General features: G+C 36.7%; 1 protein-coding gene across 1 annotated transcript in view; it reads left to right on the top strand.

Annotated features, from left to right (window-relative positions):
* The window catches only part of DPYD (dihydropyrimidine dehydrogenase), an 809,798-nt gene that overhangs the window by 755,316 nt on the left and 31,187 nt on the right, over window positions 1-23,295 (top strand). The gene's annotated exons all lie outside the window — the stretch shown is intronic.

Raw genomic sequence — 23,295 nt, 5'->3', positions numbered from 1 at the left:
CTGATTCTCTGCATGTTCAATTCATATCCTTTTGAAAAGAAGAGATTAGGATGAAACCTCATTGAGGAATACACATTTTGAAGAAAATAGAAACAAAGGTTCTGCGAGGCTATTTCAGTTGGTGTCAAATGTGAGAACAAGGAGACACAAACTTATATGAAGAAAGGGCATTAACAAAATCCCCAGACAAAGAAGGAGCTAATAGCAAATACATGCAGCCGTCTTTGCGGTTGCTCACAGGAGAAGTGGTACAACTTGATTTACAAAGGACCTGGATAATTATTTGTTACTTGGAGCCAACCCTGCTTCTCCCTCTGCAGAGGGCAGACACTGACCATCTGCGTGTCTTAGTTTTGCTTTTGTGTGGATGAGAATTAGCCACATTTTTGTGTCTGGTAAGTATTGCACGAAGAGATGTTTGAAGCACTGGCTTTGTTTTGTTCTAAATCTTTAAACTGTTCCCTCGGCTTCGGTCAGAGGATTATTGCACATCTAACCACAAATAAATGGAAATATCAGCTGAAGAGAGCGCGTGTTGCTCGCTGATGGAATAATGGACGGCAGGTGGTAGAGGGTTTTGTTTTCAGAAAAGCACAGGAGGCTAGAAGTGACAAGAGTGATTTTGTGAGAGGGCTGAAACTGTCAGGATGAAGTCATGGGGGTCAGTAGTGCCTGAGCTGACCTTTTTAAACAAACCCTGAGAAGACCTTTTACTGGATCCTCACAGCAGTAGAGTATTCATGCCAGAAAGGTTGCTCCTCCCTCTCGATACTGAGAGCTTTAACAAAAAGCCTATTTTCTATGATAGGGCCCATGTCCGTGGCTTCACTCACCGGGTAGCCGACACTCCCTCTGCTGTCAGCGTGTGACTCGCGATCCTGACTGCTCACCTATTCCTTAACACCTTCCTTCAGCCTTTGATATCATCTCCTGTCAAATCATGGAAATCAAGGGACTGGGCCGCAAAGTGGGACACGCGGTGTGCTGATTTCCATGTCGTTGTCTTCAGCGGTCTTCTCGTGCAGGGCTGTTACACGGAACTCCTACCTGACTTGTGGGGACACGCTGAAGGGATGAGATGTGTTGTCGATGGCATAAAATTGACGTCTTACTGGTTGTGAGCCAGAGTTATAGACTGCACGGCATTGGTCTTTCTTTTCAAATACTCTTCTGCTTGGCCTCTCATACGTCACTAGCAATCACAATAAATAACACACCTAGTGTGCTTTATACTGAAGGCTTTTTATTCAAAATTGCCAGGACCTGAAGGCAAGAACCTTTTGTCTCCAAAGCCTGTGAAAAACAATGAGGAGTTTTTTTGCCTTTATTACTAAATAATATTACATTATTTTTTGTCTCATTACATCTTTTTGAAATGATGATAGTTTGTCTTACATACATAAGAGCTATCCACTGGGGGAGCTGTGCTCCTTGCCCAGGTCAGTGTGCAGATAGCAGGTTCATCCCAGAGTCAAAGATCTCCAAAGCCACGAACCTAAATTTAGAAACTTCTTTTCCATTTGCAACTGGCACAGTAATTTTCTCACTAAACTTCAATCCTCAGATGACCTGGTCTAAACCACTGAAAGGTAAATTATTAAAAATAAACAAATAAGCTTTTACAAAGTTTTGAAGCAGATTCACCAGACCATAAAACTTACAATTAGTTTTGTTGTTATTGTTTTTGTTTTGTTTTGTTTTTCGGTTTGGCTGTATGTACTTCTCTAATATTTTGAGTAAAAAGAGAGAAATTTGGTAAAAGATCCCTTAGAGAAGCCTTAATTTTTGAATCTGGCAGAAAAAATAATTTAAACAAAGACCTAAAACCTTAATCTTTTTTTTTTTTTTAAAGAAATTAACCTTTTTTTAAAAAAAATTGTTTGTTTATTTATTTATTTATGGCTGTGCTGGGTCTTCGTTTCTGCGCGAGGGCTTACTCCACTTGCGGCAAGTGGGGGCCACTCTTCATCGCGATGCGCGGGCCTCTCACTATCACGGCTTCTCTTGTTGCGGAGTACAGGCTCCGGACGCGCAGGCTCAGTAATTGTGGCTCACGGGCCTAGTTGCTCCGCGGCACGTGGGATCCTCCCAGACCAGGGCGCGAACCCGTGTCCCTTGCGTTGGCAGGCAGACTCTCAACCACTGCGCCACCAGGGAAGCCCTTAATCTTCTAATCTGATTCCAGGCTCAGTATTCTTTTCAGTAGATGCTGCTGTTTCCTGGTACTTAAACAGACAGAAAACCTAATAATGTCACTCATTATTGCTGGATCAAATTTTTGACGCCCTTGCCATCCCTACTTCTTTGCAGAAGCCAAGAAACATGGGAATCTATTTTATAATCATCTACTGCTTTCTACACATGTACATTTAAATGCTCTGTATGCTGGGAAGCCAAAGTTTCTGGCCTGAAAAAGAAACGCTGAAAAGAAAGAGTAATCTAATGTTAAAAAGAAAGACCATCTAGGCAGAAGGTTAAGGACAGGGGCAAAATAGAAGGGAAAAGAAAGAAGGTGTTTTCACAATAGAACCTGAAGATTATAAAGAGAGCTCAGGATGCTCAGAGAAGGGAAGGTCAGCCTGCACCAGGGGGAAATACACTGGATCTACAAGGAATATGCTCTTCTCCTGGGTGTCAGCAAGGACTGTTTGGGAAATAACCAAAATTAATTAATTAATTAACTAATTAATTTTTAAATGACATTTGAAAAGAAAAAGCCAATAAATAGATAAAATTACTATTAAAACTCAAAAAGGAGGAAGTAAAAATATATTCTGTAAGAATGAAAGCAGAAGTAACCTCAGATACAGGAGAATTAGAGAATAATGTGTTATGTATAACTCTTTGGCCATAAAATCTAGAGAGAGTAGCTAATTTCTCATCAAATATAAACAAGAAAAATTTTGAAATATGTAACCAGTTATCTATAGAACTGGAAAGCAAACTTTAAATTTTACCATTAAAAAGATATCAGGCAAGAGTAGTTTTGCAACTGAATAGCTGACAGTTTTGTCAGAGTCTCTATGTTATTTAAACAATACCTGCTTATAGAAAGATACAGAAAACCCCCCAATAAATTTATAAACCTTGATCAACTTTACTACTAAAACCAGATAATACTGCAATAAAAAATTATAGACCATTTTCAACTTATGAATAAAGATGCAAAATTCTAAACCAAATAATATCAAAAACTGCGTCTTTGACATTACAATGATACTAAAAGTTCCAAGCAATGTATCTACACCATGGATTAACTTTCTCCTCTAATCTCTGTATTAGCTTTCTAGAATGTGGATAAACCCCAGTATATAGGTTGAATCAGTATATGAGAAAGATGGTAACAGTGCTTGACCTAGCTTCCTTTGAGTGTCCTCTGCAATTATACCACATTAAGAAAGCTTCAGCTGATGATTCTGAAGTGATCTTTTAGTGAAGACCGTTCGGGAAAAAGTAGTTCATCCATACATTCACATATACTTGAAAGCATCAGATAAATGAGTGACTCTAGATGATGATAAGGCATTTAATCAATAAAGGTTTTAGTGGGGAAACCTATAGTGTTAGCACATTCAACCTGTCATTATGCTTTTTATCCCACGGGGACTTGAGTTACTTGTTCAAGCATCTGCTGGGATAGATATTAGAAGACAATAACAGTAATTCATCTTCACTACAAAATGCTGCAAGAAAGAGGTTGTGTACAGAAATGAATTCTGTGAGAAGAGCTCCCCTGCATCCATCGCCGATCCAGGGTTGTCATTTCACACCAGCTGTACGTCTCTACGCCTCCTGAGCTGGTGCCTCAGTACAATACAGCATAGCCGCCTTTAGAAGGTGTCCATGGTGCAGTCAGCCTGAGTCTCCTTGCTGAACAGTGAATCAGTGAGAGAGGGCAATGCCTAAAAAACTGTAGGTTCTCAGTAAACATTGGTGTAACTTAACTGGATTATTTAGACAGAAGATTATTCAGCTTTCAAATGACATCCGATGTCTCAGCATTTGCAGAGTTTCCATAGCTACTTTTTCTGAACTTCATTATCATATGCAATGGGAAGATTTTATGGACTCATTAATATTTTCCTTCATTTATCTTTTTTTAGATCATGTGCACATGCCCAGTTTCCCTTTTATGCATTTGTCCTTTGCTTCCAGAGGAAGATGGAGTTTAAATTACACTTGGCTTCTCTCCATGTGTACTTACGTGTGTGTGTATACACATACAATATATATATATTTATATAGTATATATTGTTATATATTCATATACATGTTATATATGTGTGTATAGCAGGCCTTAGTGAAATACAGATACCCGTTTTTAAGTGTTTGGGAAGTAGATATCACCTTAATGGGTCTTCAGTGCTTGTAAAATCCAAGCCTTCGCTGTGTCTCACCAACTGTTGTTTACGATCCTCTCTCTACTGATACCTTATTTTTCCAGCATCAGTGTATTTGCTTCTATGACCTCTAATCTATGTATAGTCTTTGTTTCATATTTTTAGAAATTGGTTTTATTATTCTAGTGAAACTTCTCTCATACTCACTGACTTCTACATAAAAAGACTGGCCTACAAAAGACATCACTAGCCAGTCAAAAGTGTTCTTTTTCAATCCACAAATGGACCCATCGACACTGAATGTGAGGGTAACTCTTAGCTTGATAGCTCTTCTCAGCTCCGTTCAGTGCAGATGATACTTGCCACCAAAGATCCTTCTGGAGATGCAATATTTTTAGGCTCAGGGACATTCAGAAAACTACAGTTGTTTAGGTAGCTCAAAGTTTTATTCTGAGTGTGCGTGTAAATATTTTATATGTACATCTATCTAAATGTATGTGTTCCTTCAGAAATATAAATTTAAAATAGCTCACTCTAATAAAAGCTAGTGTTAGAATTTTAATTCTTAAAAAGTTTACATTACAGTTTAATTCTTGGAGGAACATTAATTTGCCAACACCCCACATAGGACAGAAATTTAGTCATGTATTCAGAAATAAACACTTCTAACCTCAAATGTGCACAGTGCTTTGCTGGAGTGGATGAACATTTCCGATTTAATATGTATTTAACAATATTTTAGAATTTGGCCTGAGGTCTGCTTATCATATTTCTGTCTCATCATTGCTTGTGCTTTCTCCCACAACTTAGATTTGCATGGTAGCTACAGTTCTAAATTAATTTTTGAAGCTCATAGTTTTAAAAAAAGAGAACAATTTTTGCCATAATGATAACTGTAATTTTATTCCCACAAAGGTTTTTATAATATTTCCCATTAGTATACCTTTTAAGACAATATTTGTTTTAATAACATTTTTCTGATTATAAAAGTAATATGTGTTCACTGTAGAAAATTAGCAAAATACATTGAGTATAAAAAAGATCACTGCTAATCTTACTACTCAGAGATCCCAACTGTGTGTGCAGGTGTGTGTATACACATACAAACAATAATTTCTCAAACTAAATTAGTATCCTACTGCATATACTGCTCTAATTCTGCTTTTTATTTCTCTTATTATGTACGCATTTTCTATACTTCTTATAATCCTCCTGTATATGATTTTCTATTTAATGGCCATCTAGGATTTTGAGGAATGAATTCCAATTTAGCCAATCCACTATTTTGCAACTTTTAACAAATCAAAATCCATTTTGATGACAAAGCAAAGAACTTACTGCAGCCAGTCTTGGCCCTCTGGGACTTTTCTCTCAAACGTGAAATGTAAGACCATATGAAAGAAGTAGGAACAGAAGGAGACCCCAAAGTCAGTGCCCAGCTTTGATTCTGTGTGTTGACACGAAACATTGCTGAAGGCGCACGAGCAGTGAGGCTCCCCAGATTGTCGTATGTGTAATAGAACCTGGACCATTGTATAACCAGTAATGGCTTCTTTGGTCATAACTCGAAGACATCTTATTTACACTAGGGTCCTTTTTTCAGCAGTGAATAGATTGCTTTTAAATTATAAACTTGGAAAGGTGAGGTAAAAAGATTACTGAGTATGAGAGATGAATGAAGAAAAGCAGTAAAGCCTGTGCAATCAGAAGGATAAGCATCACAGTTCAACTGACATAAGAGATGGATTACAATGGCTCTGAAGTGAGGGATGGTTTACTTAGGAATTTATCAGTAATTTACATTTAAGGAATCCATTAGTGCCATCACATACACAGTTCCATCACTAGATGACTAACAGGAATGTATGGTATTTGCTTATGATTTTATTGAGTCTAATAAAATATGACATTATCTTTTTGATTCATTTTTATTCAGGGAAAACCTACTTTCCCCAGACTATTGGCTGATGTAACCCACACCAGCCGTTAAATGGCATAATGATGCTGTATCTTTTGACATTGTCTTGTGTATCTTTCTCCCTGTGGCTCATTCTGTCCTAGAAAAAATATCTCCAAGGGGCTGTGCTAGAATTATTCCCTGAACTCTGATCAACAGGAGTTTCTCCTGGAAATAACTAAGTCCATCAACTGCTCAGGTATTTAGCTCATGCAAAGACATTCATAAGAAATAGAAGAGGTGAATTTTGCTTTTTAAAAAATGGTCAGATGTCATGATTTTCTTTGAAGGAACACTATTGCATATGATCATTTCTTCTTGAACTCACATTAATCTTATTTTTAAAATGGCACTACCTACCTCTAGAGTAGATATAGGGGGAAAATAGAATTCAGGAAACAACAGATACCTATCTCAGAAGCATTCAGATCTGGACTCCACCCAAATCAGAGGCGTCCAGTGAGTTCTCCTCTCTGCCTTCTCTTTCTTTCAGATACTCACATTCTTTTCTGGGATAAAGCTGGAAATAAAACAATATTTATTCCCTGCCTTTTTCTGATGATAAGGTTTTTGTTATTGTTTTATACTTCTAAAATTTGGACGTTTATTTATAAATAGAATTTTAGGGATGATGATGTAATTTTCACACAGCATTGCTCTAGGAATAATGAAATACCATTGTTACAACTACTAACAATGATGAGAAAGAACCTTAGAACTGCGCCAGTAAGTATTTGGGGAACATACTGCATTCCATCAATTATAAGACATGCATTTTTTTCACATTTTAATACCTCTGAATCAGAATGTCTTGCGATTAATTCATGGCATCTTTAAATTAGCAGACTCTGAAGGTGTAAAAAGTTTTATTAATATTTTAAACAATTTATTTTGCTTATATTTTTCCTCTTATAGTATGCATAATGATAATATAACGTCTTAAAGGTGATTAAATACAACATTGTGCTTTTAATCTGTAATAAATAAAGATAAAATTATCCAGTACTTATAACTGGCATTCTAATACATCAACATAGACCCTCTCCCAAACTCCACTAGACAGAGAAAAACACATTCTCTTGGAATGATCTTCCATAAAAGGAAATTCAAAATCTCATCCTCATTCTGTTTAAAAAACTCACTTTCTGAAATCTAACTAATAGGCCATTGGGCCAGGATGGATTAATGAATGCTATAGATAATCCACCAAAACTCAAATTATTCATTAATATATTATTCATAAATATATTCCCAAAGCTTGATGGGTAACCAGATTAATTAATTTGTTATATATCCTTACCCTTCCTTTCTGATAGTCAACAATGAAATAAAAATCCAAAGTCAAATAGAAGATGCAGCACAAGAACCCAGATAATCCCTAAACTGAGTAGCCACTCCTGGACAACAGAGAGCCTACTATGTTTTACATCCTTCTATAGAATTCAAAATATTGCATTAGAGTATGGATGTCATATTTATATGCGTGTGTGTATGAATGTATATACACACAGTAAGCACATACATATTTAATTTCATAGTTATATGTATTAAAAAGGCTTTGACCATTATGTTCTGAAACCACTGCTAAGAAAGCAAGAATGTACATGTTGAAATCTCTTTCTGGTTTATTGGAGATGAGGGGAAAAGTTATTGGGGTTTGAAAATTTATTTTAAACAAAATCTTAAAAAACCCACTGACCTACATTTATTTAAAGAAAAAACAGTCAACTCCAAATGTAATTGTTATCTTGTCAGGTATTTATTAATAGACAGACAGCTGTCATCTTTGTTAAAATGCGCTGAGTTGACAGAATTTCATTTACATAAATGGGTAGACAGTCCTTTTCTTACTTGTCCAACAAACTGGAGACAAAGTGCCTGCCAATGTTTTAATTTCTTTTTCATGTTCTGGTTAGAGAGTGAGAAGAATGCTTTCACTCCACAGTGTCATGAATATGATAATCTATGGAAATCACGGAAAGCAGGTACTTAAGTTAAGCATATACTGTACTATGGGATTCCCTGATGAATTCAAGTCTCTTCTGTTTAGAGAAGATGTTGTTGCCTGTGAAGTGACAGACTGCCAGATGTTCGTGAAGTAGCACGGTAATGGGCTCAGATCTTAGGATCTTTCCCCAACCCCTACAGATGACAGCATTCACTTTAGGCTACAGAATGGGCTTGCCTTCATTCTTTAAGCACTAGTGTTTACATTTACTTCTCAACTATCAAATCTTCATTTCCTTAATTTTACTTACTTAAACATGCAGAGCATAAAATTATATAACTATGTGAGCAATTCTTACTTTATAGAGGGTATGCAGTCTGGATGTGAAATAAACAATTTTCCACCATGTAAAACATGCTTAATCCATTGACTTTCCTTGTAAAAGATGGAAAAATAGTTTACTGGAGGGAGGGGAACGTCAATTCTAGGGTAATGGTAAGCCCACAGCAAAATATGCTAAAGCACATGTAAGATAATAATTGAAAAAACTATAATACACTGCTGGAATTTCTATAATAATGATGATGTTGAAGACAAGGACTAACATTTATTAAGTGCCTGCTATGTACAAAGCTCTAGCTTCATTTTATATACAGTGTATAAATTATATAATCCTTACTACAACCCTATGAAATATTATTCCCATTTTATGAATGAGGCAACTGAGATATTATGAAAGTTAAGCAAAATTTGACTAGGTCAAAAACCTAGTAAATAATGGAACCAGGATTGGAAGCCAAGCTCAGTTCAAGGACTGCACTGTTTATCCTAAATATACTGCCACCCAGTACCTTCATTCACTAAGAATATACAATGAGTCAGTCAGGGTTCAAGGTTCTGGGGAAACATCAGTGAACAAAATTGATGAATGACCTATTCTGGTAGTTCATACCTTTTAGAGAGGATGGAGAAATGAACTTATTAATTAATTAATTATAGGATTATTATTAAAAGGGAGATACGCAGAGTGTGATTTGGAGGGCCTACTTTAACTGTAAAGTCCCTAAGCCTATAGGAATTTATAAGACTTGAGAAAAGCAAGACCAGTGTGCCTGCAGTATAGTGAATTAAGAGGAGAACAGTAAAAAAGAAAACTGAAGAAGTAGTCGGGGACCAGATAAATCTGCAGTCATTGTGAAGCTTATAGATTTTATTTTAAGTGTGCTGGGAAATCATTGGAGAATTTTAAGCAGAGGAGTGACCTGTTCTCATTTGTGTTTGAGATAACTGCTCTGGTTGCTATGTGGAGAATACATTATAGCAAGTCAAAAGAGAAAGCAGGCAGGTCAGTTAGGAGGCTATTGCCATGTTCACTGTGAGAGACAGTGAAGCCTTAGACTAGTGCCGTATCAATGAAGATGGTGAGGAGTGGGGAATTTGGGGATGTGTGTTGGGGATGGAGCCTGGAGGTTTTGCTGAAGGATTAATCTACACAGGATGGTAAGGGGAAGAAAGAAGCCAGAATAACCCTAAGGTTTTTACTTGAGCAAATGGGTGAGCAGTCACTCCATTATCTGAGATGGGAAAGATTGGAAAAGAAACCTATTTGGAGTGAAATAACAAGGAATCTACTTAAGACATGTCAATTTTTGAGATTGCTTCTCAACATTTAATTAAATATGTTAATTAAGGTGCTGGACATAAGAGTCTAGAGCTCAGTTTAAAGAATAGAACTGGAGCTATAAATTTGAAAGCCATAGTTTAAATGATATTTAAGACCATAAGACAAGATTAAATCACTTGGAAAGAGTATGTCAACAGAGGGGGAAAAAAGAGTGCCTAGGACTGAGCCTTGGATATTCTAAGTTTCACAGAGAAAGATTTAACCAGCAAAAGAAATACAGAAGTGATGTAGGAGGAAAAGAAGGGTAGTATTTTAAGAAGGAGGGAGGGCTTATCTAGGTTGAATATTTCTGAGAGATAAAGTAAAATGAGCACAAAAATGTGGCTATGTAATTTGAGAAATAAAGGTGTTTGTTGACCTCATTACCAAAGCATTTCCGTGGTTTGGAATGGAGGACAAATTCCTGAAAAGAGTATACTGAGGAGTAAATGGGAGGTGAGGGTGTGAGGACAGACACGATTAACCATTCTTAAAAGAAATTTAAAAGGCAGTAGATAAATAATACCTAGAAGTGGCTGTAGATTCAAAGGAGTTATTTTATTTGTTTTATGTATCTGTTTTCAGGATGAGAGATTAAAGCACATCTGTGTGTTAATGGAAATACTTTTTTAAAGTGAGAGTGAATCATGGGGTGGGCAGAGATAAAAATTACAGAGGCACATTCCTTCGGATGACCAGGCAGATGTGAGATAGAGCCCTCAGTGGAGCCTTTGAATGAACCAGGACGCTTCCCCTCATAGCAAGAAGAAAAGATGAAGAATGATAGTACAGATGGGGTGGATTTATAAAATTTAGAATAGAACAATTACTTCAAAAATGTTAACCAATAATGTAATGATCTTTAACCAAGATCATCAACTAACAATGAGAAAGAGTGGCAGTTTAGTTTTTAGGAGGAGAAAGAAGGTATAAGAATGTCATTTTGTAGTGAGAAAGCTCAAGAATGACAGTGGTAACGTACCAAGGCTTACTGAGTACTTAGTGCCCATTTGGGGGATGGAGAGCAGTCATATTCTCCAGCCATATTCAGTTTTCAAGTGTAAATATAGAATAGCTGGATAATTGAGTTAAATACGGGCTAAGATTTTGCCTGGTGAGTAAAGCAAAGGGTTAGAGGTTGTTGTCTGATAGGATTAGACTTTAAACAAATAATCAGATAACTATATATCATTGAAAATTGTGATAAATGTTGTATGTATTCATAGAATTATTTATTTATGTTTAATCCTATTACATGACAAACTACTACAAACTCCCTGAGGATAGGGATCATATCTATTTTGCCCTCTGTTATATCTTCAATGCTTAGCACATAGAATGAGCCTTCCACAAGAACACATTTTATTAGATCTTTCCCTTGGTCAAATGCCAAAAACCATACAGTAATTTTAGGTGAAATAGCAGCCAAAAAGCTTGGGAAGGACATGGCCAGTCCATATAGAGGAGAAGGGGCTAAGCTTGGAGTTGGGAGACCTAGGTTTGAGTTTGCTCTGCTGCCTACTGTTATGTGGACTTGGGCATTAAGTGTTTGCCACATCTGTGGGGCCTCAAGTTTCAGCAATATTATAATAATCATGTATTGTGGAAATTGAGATAATACACAAAAACAATTTCTAAAACCATAACCGCTATGGTTTTATGGTTTTAGAAATTTAGAGCTCCATAAGAGTTTTAGAGTTTGGTGCTAATGATTCTTAGGACATGTGATATTCAACAATTGGCTGATGTCTGATGAAGCTCAGAAAATTATGTACTAATGGCTGGTTTCTTTGACTGCTGTCCTCATTTTGTGGTATTAGCCAATGCAAAGCATTAGGCTCATCTTTATAAAAGACTATGGCAGCCAATGGCTGGGGTAGGGGGTCAAAAGAACAGTAGCATGTACTGCGCAGCCATATGGCCTTCGTAAAGGCCACAGAATCAAGTGGATTATTCTTTTCCTGAAGCTGAGTATTTGACTTAATGTGATAATTGCCTAGATTCACAATTGTTCAAAGTAAATTTTTAATAAAATAATGGTTTTTGTAACTATGGTCCATAAAATGTTTTGTTGTTTGATTTTTTTGTTATGAATAGGAAAATGAAATAGTTGGTCATTACTATTTTCTTGATAGAAAACTTTAAACAAAGAACCTGGAAAATACAAAGAAATTATTTGTATTGAGCTCTAAGCCATTGAATCTAAATTGATTGCTGGAACTATACCTTACAATACCTTATCACTACAAATGCTATTTGTTTTTACAATTCCCTGTTATTATCAGGGATTGGTTTATGCAATATTATGGACCAGGCTAAATTTTATTTGCCTGGTCATTAGGCATTAGATCAATCCCACTCTTGCCCAGCATTGTGCATAGAGAGAATCTTTCTGAATATTTTATATGAAAAGTGTTTAGACTAGATCACTTATTGTCATCATTAAGCTGTGACCACATATGGTTAGCTGAAATTTCTTGTCAGCACAGCTTTCTGTTGATTTTAATCCTTCATTCATTCATCAAATATTTAATTAAAGCCAACTATATGTAAAGAATTAAGAGGAATGATAAAACATGTTAAAAAAGTATCCTGTTCTCAAAATGTTTATGATCTATTCAGAAAAATAGAAAATACATAAATAATGACATTATAGTTTAGAAAGTGATGTGGAAGAGACAGAGAGGAAAATCCAAATCTGTGGGGCAAGGATTGCCTTCAGTAGTGACCTAGGTTTGGATGAGTCTGATGTTACAGATGGGTGTTAGCTAGTGTTTTCTATTCTGTATGCAGAAGCTATTGCTTATGGAGCACTTTGCCATGCATATAAAAGATTCTTTTCCCACGTTAAATACTTCCTACTAGCATGGTAATTAATTATGTTAGAAAAGTCTTTTCCTTTCAACTAAAAACTTGCACTTACTTTTATTTTCTCTCCAATATAAATCTCCTGCTTAGCATAGAAACCCTAAAAATTGACTTTCAAAATGATGATCTTTTTTTCCGGTATGTCCTGAAATGCAACTCCAAATAGTTTTGATTGTATCAAAATGTAACAGTTTTTGTCTTGTGCCACACTTTGAGGTAAGAAGGCTTAAAGCAGTAATCCAGGTGTTTCTGTGTAGGGAAATATTAGGGTATCATATTGAATAAATATGGAAAAGATTGATTAATCTTCTACTCTGGCTCCAAATATAGCCTGAATCCTGAATGCATTTTTCATATTTATAGCAGTCCCATTTTCTTCATCACTCCATTTTTCTGTTTTCCTTTGCTTCCATACCATTGAATGAAGTAATTTTTATTCCATTTTCCCTTATTGGTGTTTGCCCTTGACATTCTATGCAATATTTAGCCATGAAAGCAGTAGCATTTTGAAGGTGGATTTCAAAAGCCAATTATTTCATTCAAGTCGTCCTAAAGCATTGGAAGAACTATAGCTCAGGAAGTCTTTCTTCATGTGTAGCTAGTATTTTGTGACATTTTTATAATTCAGCATACTTCATCTTTATATTGTTTATCATATTGAGCATAAATCATATTTATATTCAATATATTAAAAAACACTTGGGTTCTACGCTGCTTTATCGTTTTTAAAATGGTAAAAGCTGTATTTTAGTAATCTATTACTGCCTTCCTATTTCAAAAAATTATGAAGAGTAGGGAGGAAGAGTGGTCATTGTTATTTCTGTTTTACACAGATGACAACTGAGGCTCACAGAGGGCAGGTGATTTGTCTTAGAAACTAAGTGTCTTAGTCTCTGCATCCCAAGACGAGTGACCATTCTGTATCTTGCACTGCTTTAGTAGAAGGCTCTATTTTCCCTTAACAACCTAAAACTTTGAATATACACAAATGCAGTCGAAGTGTATTTGTGTTTTAATCTTACTCACTTGGCAATTTCATGCCTGTTATCACTTATATCTACTTCTAATATGTGTGTAGTTGATTTTGTATAGAGTATGTCTCAGGTGAGTTTGTAGCTAGACATCAAACTTTGTAAAGATAATTACAGTGTAGTGTTAGTTGTGATCGTAGGAATTTCCCAATTTATACAGATTATAATGGCTTTCTTTTTAAAATTGTTTTTATTTCTGTTAATTATCTATACAGATTTCATTATTTAATAATGAGATAACATAGCAATGCTATCTGTGGTTGTACTGATGAAGCCTAAAACAGTTTAACTCCAACCTTAGGAGTTTGATAAACATTATTTATAATATCCATATTTTACAGCTTCAACAGATGCAGAATGTTCTATAGTTAAATAGGAGGGAAAGAGGTATATATCAATATAATTTATGACTCAACCCAACGTTTCATCCACAGACTATGTGATGCTACCTGGGCAGAAGCCCTAAGGATTTCTAACTGAATTTGAAAACAAAACAAAACATCACACTGGAAGGAACCTTATACATTATCTGATCCAACCTCCTCATTTTACAGATAAGAGAACTGAGACTAAGAGAGAGTCACTGCACTGCCATAGGTCACAAGGAGAGCTGACGGCAAGGCTGAGATCGGAGCCCCATCTCCCAACTCGGAAGCAAGTGCTACTTCCAATGTACCACATTATTTCCCCCAGAAAGATGCCTCCCACGAGGCACTGCATCTTGAGAATGAAGTATATTAAATTCACATTTGGCTGCTAATCATTTTCTCAGCAGCTCTATGGTATTTCATTAACCGCTACATGTAACACTCTGGCCTTTCACCTGTATTAACTTGAGCTCATTAAACTTGAGGCCAGTAATAAACAGGACTAAACTAATACAGATATTTTGCATGGCATGTGTTCAGCATTTTCTTTAATGATGTCTACTGTGTGAGGTGTTTTTCACTTCACAGTTTGTGGAAAAAGAAAAACAGGAAGCATAGATTTCAAGGAATGGAATATGTGAGTAGTATGCTTCTTTATATCAATCAAAAATACATTAAATACTCATTTTAATAAGCTTTGTAAGTACTACATCGAAATATGAGTGACAGCGTAGCAGAGTCTAGCATCTGGCAGACTAGAATTTGAATCCTGGCTCTGCCATTTATTAATAAGAGAACTGGAGCAAGTTATTTAGCCTTTCTGAGCCTCAGTTTTCTCATCTGTAAACGGGGACAAGAACAATACCCACCTCATGGGGTTGCAATGAAGAAGAGATTAGGTACTCATGCGCTTTGCAAAGGACTTGGTGTATAGCGGTGCTCAATAAATATGCTGATTTTGATGAAGATAATAATGATGGTGCAGTTCCTTCCTGTATAGGACTTACAATCACCTCTCACTAGAGCTATTGTTGAGGAAGTTGATTTCCTTCACTTCTCCCCCAATTCATCATCACTACAAAACACAAGCAGGAGTCCTCCAGCATGCACGGAAAGAAAAACCAATCCTATTTCATCCCTCCCAGGTTCCCTACCGCCATTGTTTTATGTTCATTTTCACTAAGGTGTAACTCTTCTGTAGTTCACAGCCTATGAAGCCACCCATGAACACAGTTCCCATGTGATTTTGAAAATGTTTGAGACTCTGATTGAGCAGGGGATGGTGAGAGAGGAGGGGTCATTTGCAGAAAGATGAGCAGCAAAGAGGTAGAGACAGAAGTTTGTCAGAGAGGGTTCTGTGTCAGAAAGAATGAAAGCTAGGTGGTTTCAGGCAGGAGTCCCTGTCAGAGCAGGGGTGCAGCAGCTGGTGGGTTGTGAGGGAGTGAAGATCAATGTGTACTGTTGGAGTTGGGATGTGTAGTCAGTAGTGGCTGTCTATTTTCCAGAGTACTGTATAATCTTTTAAAAAATGTTATGTCATCTATTTCCCTTTTCTGCTACAATTGGAATCCCATCTCCAACATTCTGGATCATTCTCCTCTTTTTTCTAAAGCACCTACCCACAATTCATCCTTCTTTCTGCCACCACAAAGCCCTGACTACATATTTTCAAATATCTGGTGTTTCCCTACACCCTGAAGAATAAAAATCCAAACTGTTTTGCCCAGAATTCAGAGGCCTTCATAGATTTCCCAGCTTTACCTGCTACTATTCCTCAGGCACTTACTCTGTTTTAGTCATGTAAGAATAAGTTCATTCTGTAGTTTCTTAATGTTTCAACCCTTTGCTCATCCATTCCTTTCTCTTTTTTTCCCCCTTTCCAACACCACACACTATTTCTCCCTTTTATAATCTTTCATCACAATTTAAATTCCTCCTTCACTAAGAAGTCTCTTAGTTGGAATTAATTGCTCATTAGATCAGGGTTACATCAAACTGTGTGTACATCTCTTCCTCTGTTTATCCCTTTCTTCCTTATAGTTACCTACATAACCCAAATGTCACCTGAGATCAACCAGTCCCATCCTTCTGGATATTGCTACAAAATTCCTAGAGATTATGTTCTCTATGTCACTTCTGGCAATAAATTCCTATTCCCACTGATTTCTGAATCTCCCTCAAATCTTATCTCTTGTTGGTCTCTATTCTTTGAGAATATATGCCAATCCAACCATGAAACTCAACCCTATTTCCCTGACTTTCTTCCAAATTTCTCTCCAGGATATGTAAGTGGGTAGGAGACGTTTTTAAAGTTTTAGGGGTCATAGAGGAGGATTTGGATTGCTTAAAATTGGGTCTTAGCGCTTCCTCTTTATAGAAGTACTCCAGTCATCACATCAATAGGCTCTTCTCCCTCTACATCTCTCGCTTTTCCTTCTCTTCCTGCATGTTCCTCTTCCCTGTCCTCTCTGCTTTCTTTTTTTTTTTTAACATCTTTATTGGAGTATAATTGCTTTACAATGGTGTGTTAGTTTCTGCTTTATAACAAAGTGAATCAGCTAAACATATACATATATCCCCATATCTCTTCCCTCTTGCGTCTCTGCTTCAAAATTCTTCTGCATTTCGCATGCATAGTGGTTTGACCATCTCTTTGGTTTTGTTTCTCTTCAGTCATGCCATCAGGGCTTAATCTCCCGAACTCCAAGCTAAAGATATTGCTTTAAAAGTTATCGCTTTAAGCAATGAAGTTTATTTCTTTGGAGGAATCTGCTATACATCATTTAAATGATATTTCAATATAAAACAATAACGTTCTCACCTCAGTTCCACTGAATATGAGTCAGTCTTCCTACAGGCCATAAACTGCTTTTGGAAAGAACCACCTCCTAGTTGTCTTTGCAGCTCCAGCACCTGCACAGTCCTTGGCAAAAAGCAAGTCTTAATCTCCTTCATCCTTTGCTGGCATTCCATTCATGTTAGATTTTCTTCTCTTGGTTGACATTCTTCCTAACATACATCCCGACTTTATCACTTCACAACAAAATGTGCTCTGCTTCCCCTTCACGGAAGAAGCTGCTCACTCTTTGTATCTTATGAAACACGGAGCAGAGGGTCAGCAGTCTGCTGGCTCCCAGCATCTCTTCCAAAGTATCACCCTTCTCCCTCTGGTGTTTCTTCCACTTGGAGGATTTTCCTCCCCTCTCCTGACCCTCACACCTCCAACTTCACTACTTGCCAGCCGACTTTCACCCTCTCCTTCAGAACTCAGCTCGGATGTCATTTCTAGAAAAGTTCTGTCCTCTCAGCTGGGGTTAGGGGCACATTGTCATGGTTCATGTGGCATCCTGGGTCACCTGTGCCACAGCCTCTGTCTTGCAGTATTGCAATTGCTATTAACTACAGGCTCTTTAAGGAGACAGATTGTCTTTTATATATAAATTGTAAGTGTCTTGCACTCTACAAGTGTTTTTTTTTTAATTTATGAATCACAGCTGTTGTGTAAGTATGATATAATTTTTAATTTTAAAGAACCTATTTCTGTAACTTAATTTCTTTCTGAAAGTAATTGTTTGGGATTGTCTGACATTTCAAACCACCAGCAGGATTTTTAAAATACATTCAAGATATTCATGCATGCATTCATTCAATAATTTTTCAAGTTTTGAAAAACCTATTGAGAAAAAAGCTAAGCAACAAGCCAAAAACAAGGGGGGGAAAAAGCATATTGAGTACCTGTTACGTGCTGGATCAAAAACTAACTAGGACCTCAAGTGGAGAAGATGGAGGCAGAGGCGAATAGTGATAAGGCAGTGGCATAAGTGCAAGGCTAAAAAGTACCCATAGTGCCCTGCAGCACTGCAAGGGGCCCCTAACACTGGGGACAGAGGGGAGTCAGTAAAGGACATTACTGCAATGCTGTGAATACCGAGCTGAGAGGAAAACGCCAAATGGGCGTGTACCAGGTAAAAAAGACAGGGTGGGCTCGTTGTAGCATGAGCAAACGTGGAAATATAGAGCCTGGTACACAGTGCAACATAAGCAGTTAAGGCTTGTGGGAATAAATTGGCAGGCATGCACTTTACAAATATTATTCCATTTAATGCTTATACCAAGCATTAAATGTATCGTGAGTTAGATACTATCATTCTCATTTCATTGATAAGGAAAATTAGTAGCAGAATGGTTAAGTAATTGGCTCATAGTCACACAGCTAATGAGTGTAAAACTGTGATTTTAATGCAAATTTGACTTCTAAATCAGTATCCTAACCACTATGCAAATGCTGGCTTTCTGCTTTCACTATGAAGCATGAGTTATCTTTGCTTTTGACTGCTGTAGACGTTGCATTTTTGATCAGAAGTTGTCCACTTAAATTTATCAGGTTAAACTAAGAGTTATATTTCATTAATTTCATATATTTTGCATGTCCAACTCCAGTGTCCCAATTTGCACCACTGGGCACCACATAGTACTACGGTAATATAATGTACAGACGGTCCTTCTCTCTTTGTCTTCTTATTGTTTTCCACTGTCCAAATCTGATAATATCATGAAAAATGGCTTACTGTTATATGAGTGATTAAGTATTACAAGCCAGTTATTCATGGGGAAAACCTGAGTTTCTGAATGTAAGCCATGTGAAAGCAGATTTTGGAATAAAATCAGGATCAAATGTAAGTAATTGATTACTGTCATAATTGAAGGAAGGGAAGAAGAAAAGTAACTGAATTCAGACAGAACAGAGCAGAGACCTCTCATGTCTGTCTCCCACACTTCCTTGCATCACACCAAGTGCACAATGATTGAAATTAGGGTGTGCCCGGTCAGAATGGCCATCATCAAAAAATCTAGAAACAATAAATGCTGGAGAGGGTGTGGAGAAAAGGGAACACTCTTGCACTGTTGGTGGGAATGTAAATTGATACAGCCACTATGGAGAACAGTATGGAGGTTCCTTAAAAAACTACAAATAGAACTACCATATGACCCAGCAATCCCACTACTGGGCATATACCCTGAGAAAACCATAATTCAAAAAGAGTCATGTACCACAATGTTCACTGCAGCTCTATTTACAATAGCCAGGACATGGAAGCAACCTAAGTGTCCATCATCAGATGAATGGATAAAGAAGATGTGGCACATATATACAATGGAATATTACTCAGCCATAAAAAGAAATGAAATTGAGTTATTTGTAGTGAGGTGGATGGACCTAGAGTCTGTCATACAGAGTGAAGTAAGTCAGAAAGAGAAAAACAAATACCGTATGCTAACATATATATGGAATCTAAAAAAAAAAAGGTTCTGAAGAACCTAGGGGCAGGTATAAAGACGCAGACGTAGAGAATGGACTTGAGGACACAGGGAGGGGGAAGGGTAAGCTGGGACGAAGTGAGACGGGCATGGACATATATACACTACTAAATGTAAAATAGATAGCTAGTGGGAAGCAACCGCATAGCACAGGGAGATCAGCTTGGTGCTTTGTGACCACCTAGAGAGGTGGGATACGGAGGGTGGGAGGGAGGGAGACGCAAGAGGGAAGAGATATGGGAACATATGTATATGTATAACTGATTCACTTTGTTATAAAGCAGAAACTAACACACTATTGTAAAGCAATTATACTCCAATAAAGATGTTTAAAAAAAAAAAAAAGAAATTAGGGTGTGCTAGGAACACACTCAGAGAACCCAGGTTCCCAGCCATCGTGCTCCTGCATTTTTTATCTTAGGTATCGAAGAGTACTCCGTTGCCTTTCTGAGTTTTGTTAAAGATCAACTCTTTGAAAGTTTGTTTTCTTCACTTTTCTCTTTGTTGGTCATTTGATTGAGATTAAATAGTTTTCCAAGGAGCTTTGTGTACAATGCCTTTAGATAACTGCAATAACCAGATATACTTCACATATAATTCAGCCTGACACCACCCCTTAATGAATGACAGGAGATACTTATAAAATTAGTCACAATGATAATTACACACATTACGTATGGAAATTATTCAACCTTTAATGTAGCGAAGGACAGTTCCTGGCCCAGAGTAGGCATTTGATATTGTATATGTTGAATAAATGACAAAAGATAGATAGTGTAACTAAGTCATATGTGAATGTGTTTTTGTAAAAAATATAAAATAAATTCTTAGTCGTGAAGCATACTATATCCTTTACCTCTAATTTATTCTTCAATCTGTCAGTGTATACACACAGAAATGAGACATATATATATTTGGATTTCAGGTTTATACTGAGTGCAAAATATATATACAATTTAAAATACACACAGATATATATTGCACTCAGTGTGTGTGTGTGTGTGTGTGTATATATATTTACAGTATATGCACTATATATATACATATATATATCTCGCACTCAGTATAAACCTGAAATCATTTTATCTTGTAACTTATTACCATTTGAATATCAAAGAAATTACTTTTCTTGCCCTCATTGTTTCAAATCAGATGAGAGAGTATGATTAGGAAAATAAGAGTTGATCTCTTACAACACTATAGACCAGTGCTATTAGCCAACTTGCAGCCATTCTCATAAAAATTATGCAATTTAAACTGGAAGATACTAGTGCCTGCTTCTATTAGAAACAAGAACCCTCTTCTACTTCATAATATGCTCAATTACCTTTAGATTGATCCATGAATAAATTATAATCCAAATAGACCTCTTTACCTTAAAGCTTTGCTGGCTTAAGGTATCCTTGTTGATTCATTATGTTGTCACTTTTCTATCGGCAGTGTAATGCTTTTAATATCTGGACAGAGACAGTTTTAGTGTGAGATACTGTTATCTTTAAATGAGTAGGATTTAGCTTTTCTGGTGAGGACAAATTCATCAATGATGAATCCCTGGAGAAAGCATTGAAACAAAAATCACACCATTTCTGAGCTTTGTTCAGCTCATCAGTTACAAAGCAGCTTTCGAGAGTCCTAAAGAACTTTTTCCTTTGTTTAAGAAATATAGCATGACGCTCAAAACTGCTCTCTTTGAGTTACCGCAGGCTACAACTTTTTCTGCAAGAAAATAATGAATGAAGAGGAAAAGCTCCTGCTGCTGGCCCTGTCAGGCCCTGCTGCTTCTCCTCCTGCAATAGGAAATCAATTAACTATATGTTCAGACAGAGATTTGAACTAAATGCTTTATTAATCATCGCTGATTGCACACATATACAGTGGCCTGCTCTGCCTTCACCTTCACTCTTCCTTATTTTTATCTTGATCTGGTTTGTTCCTTTGGCAAGATCTGAACACAAACATATGCCTAAATGTAATATGTGATCCTCTGGTGCAGGGGAGAATTGATCTTTTTATTTGCAGAAAATTTAACTTTTCAAATGTTCAGTTCTCAGCTCTCCTAGAGGCATTCTAACGTGCGATATAATAATAATTTTTTAAAGGCAGTGAAATTTCTCATACTAATGCAGAAAGCAAAATGACTATGGCAGGCTTGAAGTTTTGGAACCTGGTACTACAACACTTCGGCCTCTGGGATCTCCATATGGCAGTGAGAAGCTACATGCAAATAGACCCTCTTTGATTTGGAGATAAATGGCAGAACGGCCAGGGGGCAGTCACTGATATTCTGTGTGGGTGTGCTTTCAATTTAAAGAAAACTTTGGCAACAGTTTTCTTTTTTTTCCACTGATTCTTCAACCCACACACAAAGAAAATCCTATAGGAATCTCTATGTTAAATTGAAAACCTCTCCTTAGGACTAGTTATAAAAGATTAGCACATTAGAATCATAGCACCTTTAGTTATGGAAAGGCTGCATTAGTTAAATATGGTAAATGTGGTCAACCATGGTAAAAAAGTTACAGAAAACATCAGGTGGTTGGTGTCTATTCAGGCTGTATTCTATTCTGAATCAAGGGATTTCCTATTATTAATTATTGTTATTATTATTACCATTACTGGAACAATTTGAAATCATCACAGTTTAAATTTAACTGCTTTATTTCTCTCTGGATAAAGAATAATCTAAATGGAAAAAAATATCTCCTCTGGTCTATGTTTAAAAGAAGATAGATTAAAAAGTTCTGAGAATAATTTCTTTTGAATAATTTTACAGAACATTTAGGTGGAATGAGATAGTGTTGAGGAAGGTAAGGCCCCATCAAGGAATCAGGATAATGGTTCAGATTTTCATAGAGCTTGCCTTCATCATGAGGGATCTGCTAGACTCAGAGGTCATGTGTTTCACACTAAGAAGTCTTGATAATAATCTTCAAGGATATAAGATTAGGGTAGAGGTGTCCTTGATGTGTAAGAGAAGTGTGGGGAGATTGATATTCTGACAAGATTTATATCAAGTGGAGGTGCATTCACCAAAGAAAGGACCCTCGGGGCATTTCTTTGGCACCAAGTGTAATCCGTAACACCTCACCTGCCCTAGGAGAAGAATCATTTCATAATAGGACAAGCAAGCACTGTCTTTTCTACATTAAAGGGGCTTACATATGTGATAATATTGAGGATTTGTTTTATACTCTATTTTATGCTTTTTAACAAGACAGCATCACTTATTTTACGATAAAATAGGTACAACATATTCATATATTTTCTCTCTCTGTCATATCATTTCATAGTCCTGTAATCATTAAATATTGTAATTTAGAAAAGCATTAAAGTGCAGAGATGAAGTATATAGTTCTGGTTTAATTGTGTGTATTAATTTGGCATTCATAACATTGTTTCTATTTGCTCAACTTGTTGACATAATTACAGTAAATTGGTAATGGAAGTAACAATCTTAGATAGTTCCACATGAATATTTTCTGCTAATATAAATTTTCAGTTGCAGATTGGCCGAATTGGGACACAGTTTAAGTTTAGTTTACCTACCGTAGTGACATCTCTAAAGGACCAGAGAACTCATATTCCTAGAGTGTTATGCAACCTGGTAGGTAGAGGCCAGCGTTTTAAAACAAGTGTGATTTTTTCACCTAATTACTTGCTAGGGCAGAGATCAGGATGACCTTGGAATGCTGTAGTTTTCCAAGCCTTCATTGGCTAGGTAAATCTGCTTTATTCTGCAGGAGAGCTGGGAGTGGTGGTGGTATTTTTGCAGTCTTTGAAAAGAGACTTAGCAATTCCAGG

The sequence above is a fragment of the Balaenoptera ricei genome, chromosome 1, assembly GCF_028023285.1.
Source record: "Balaenoptera ricei isolate mBalRic1 chromosome 1, mBalRic1.hap2, whole genome shotgun sequence".
NCBI lineage: Eukaryota > Metazoa > Chordata > Mammalia > Artiodactyla > Balaenopteridae > Balaenoptera > Balaenoptera ricei.
Note: the sequence above shows the minus strand (reverse complement) of the source record. Positions and strands in the feature narration are given on the sequence as shown.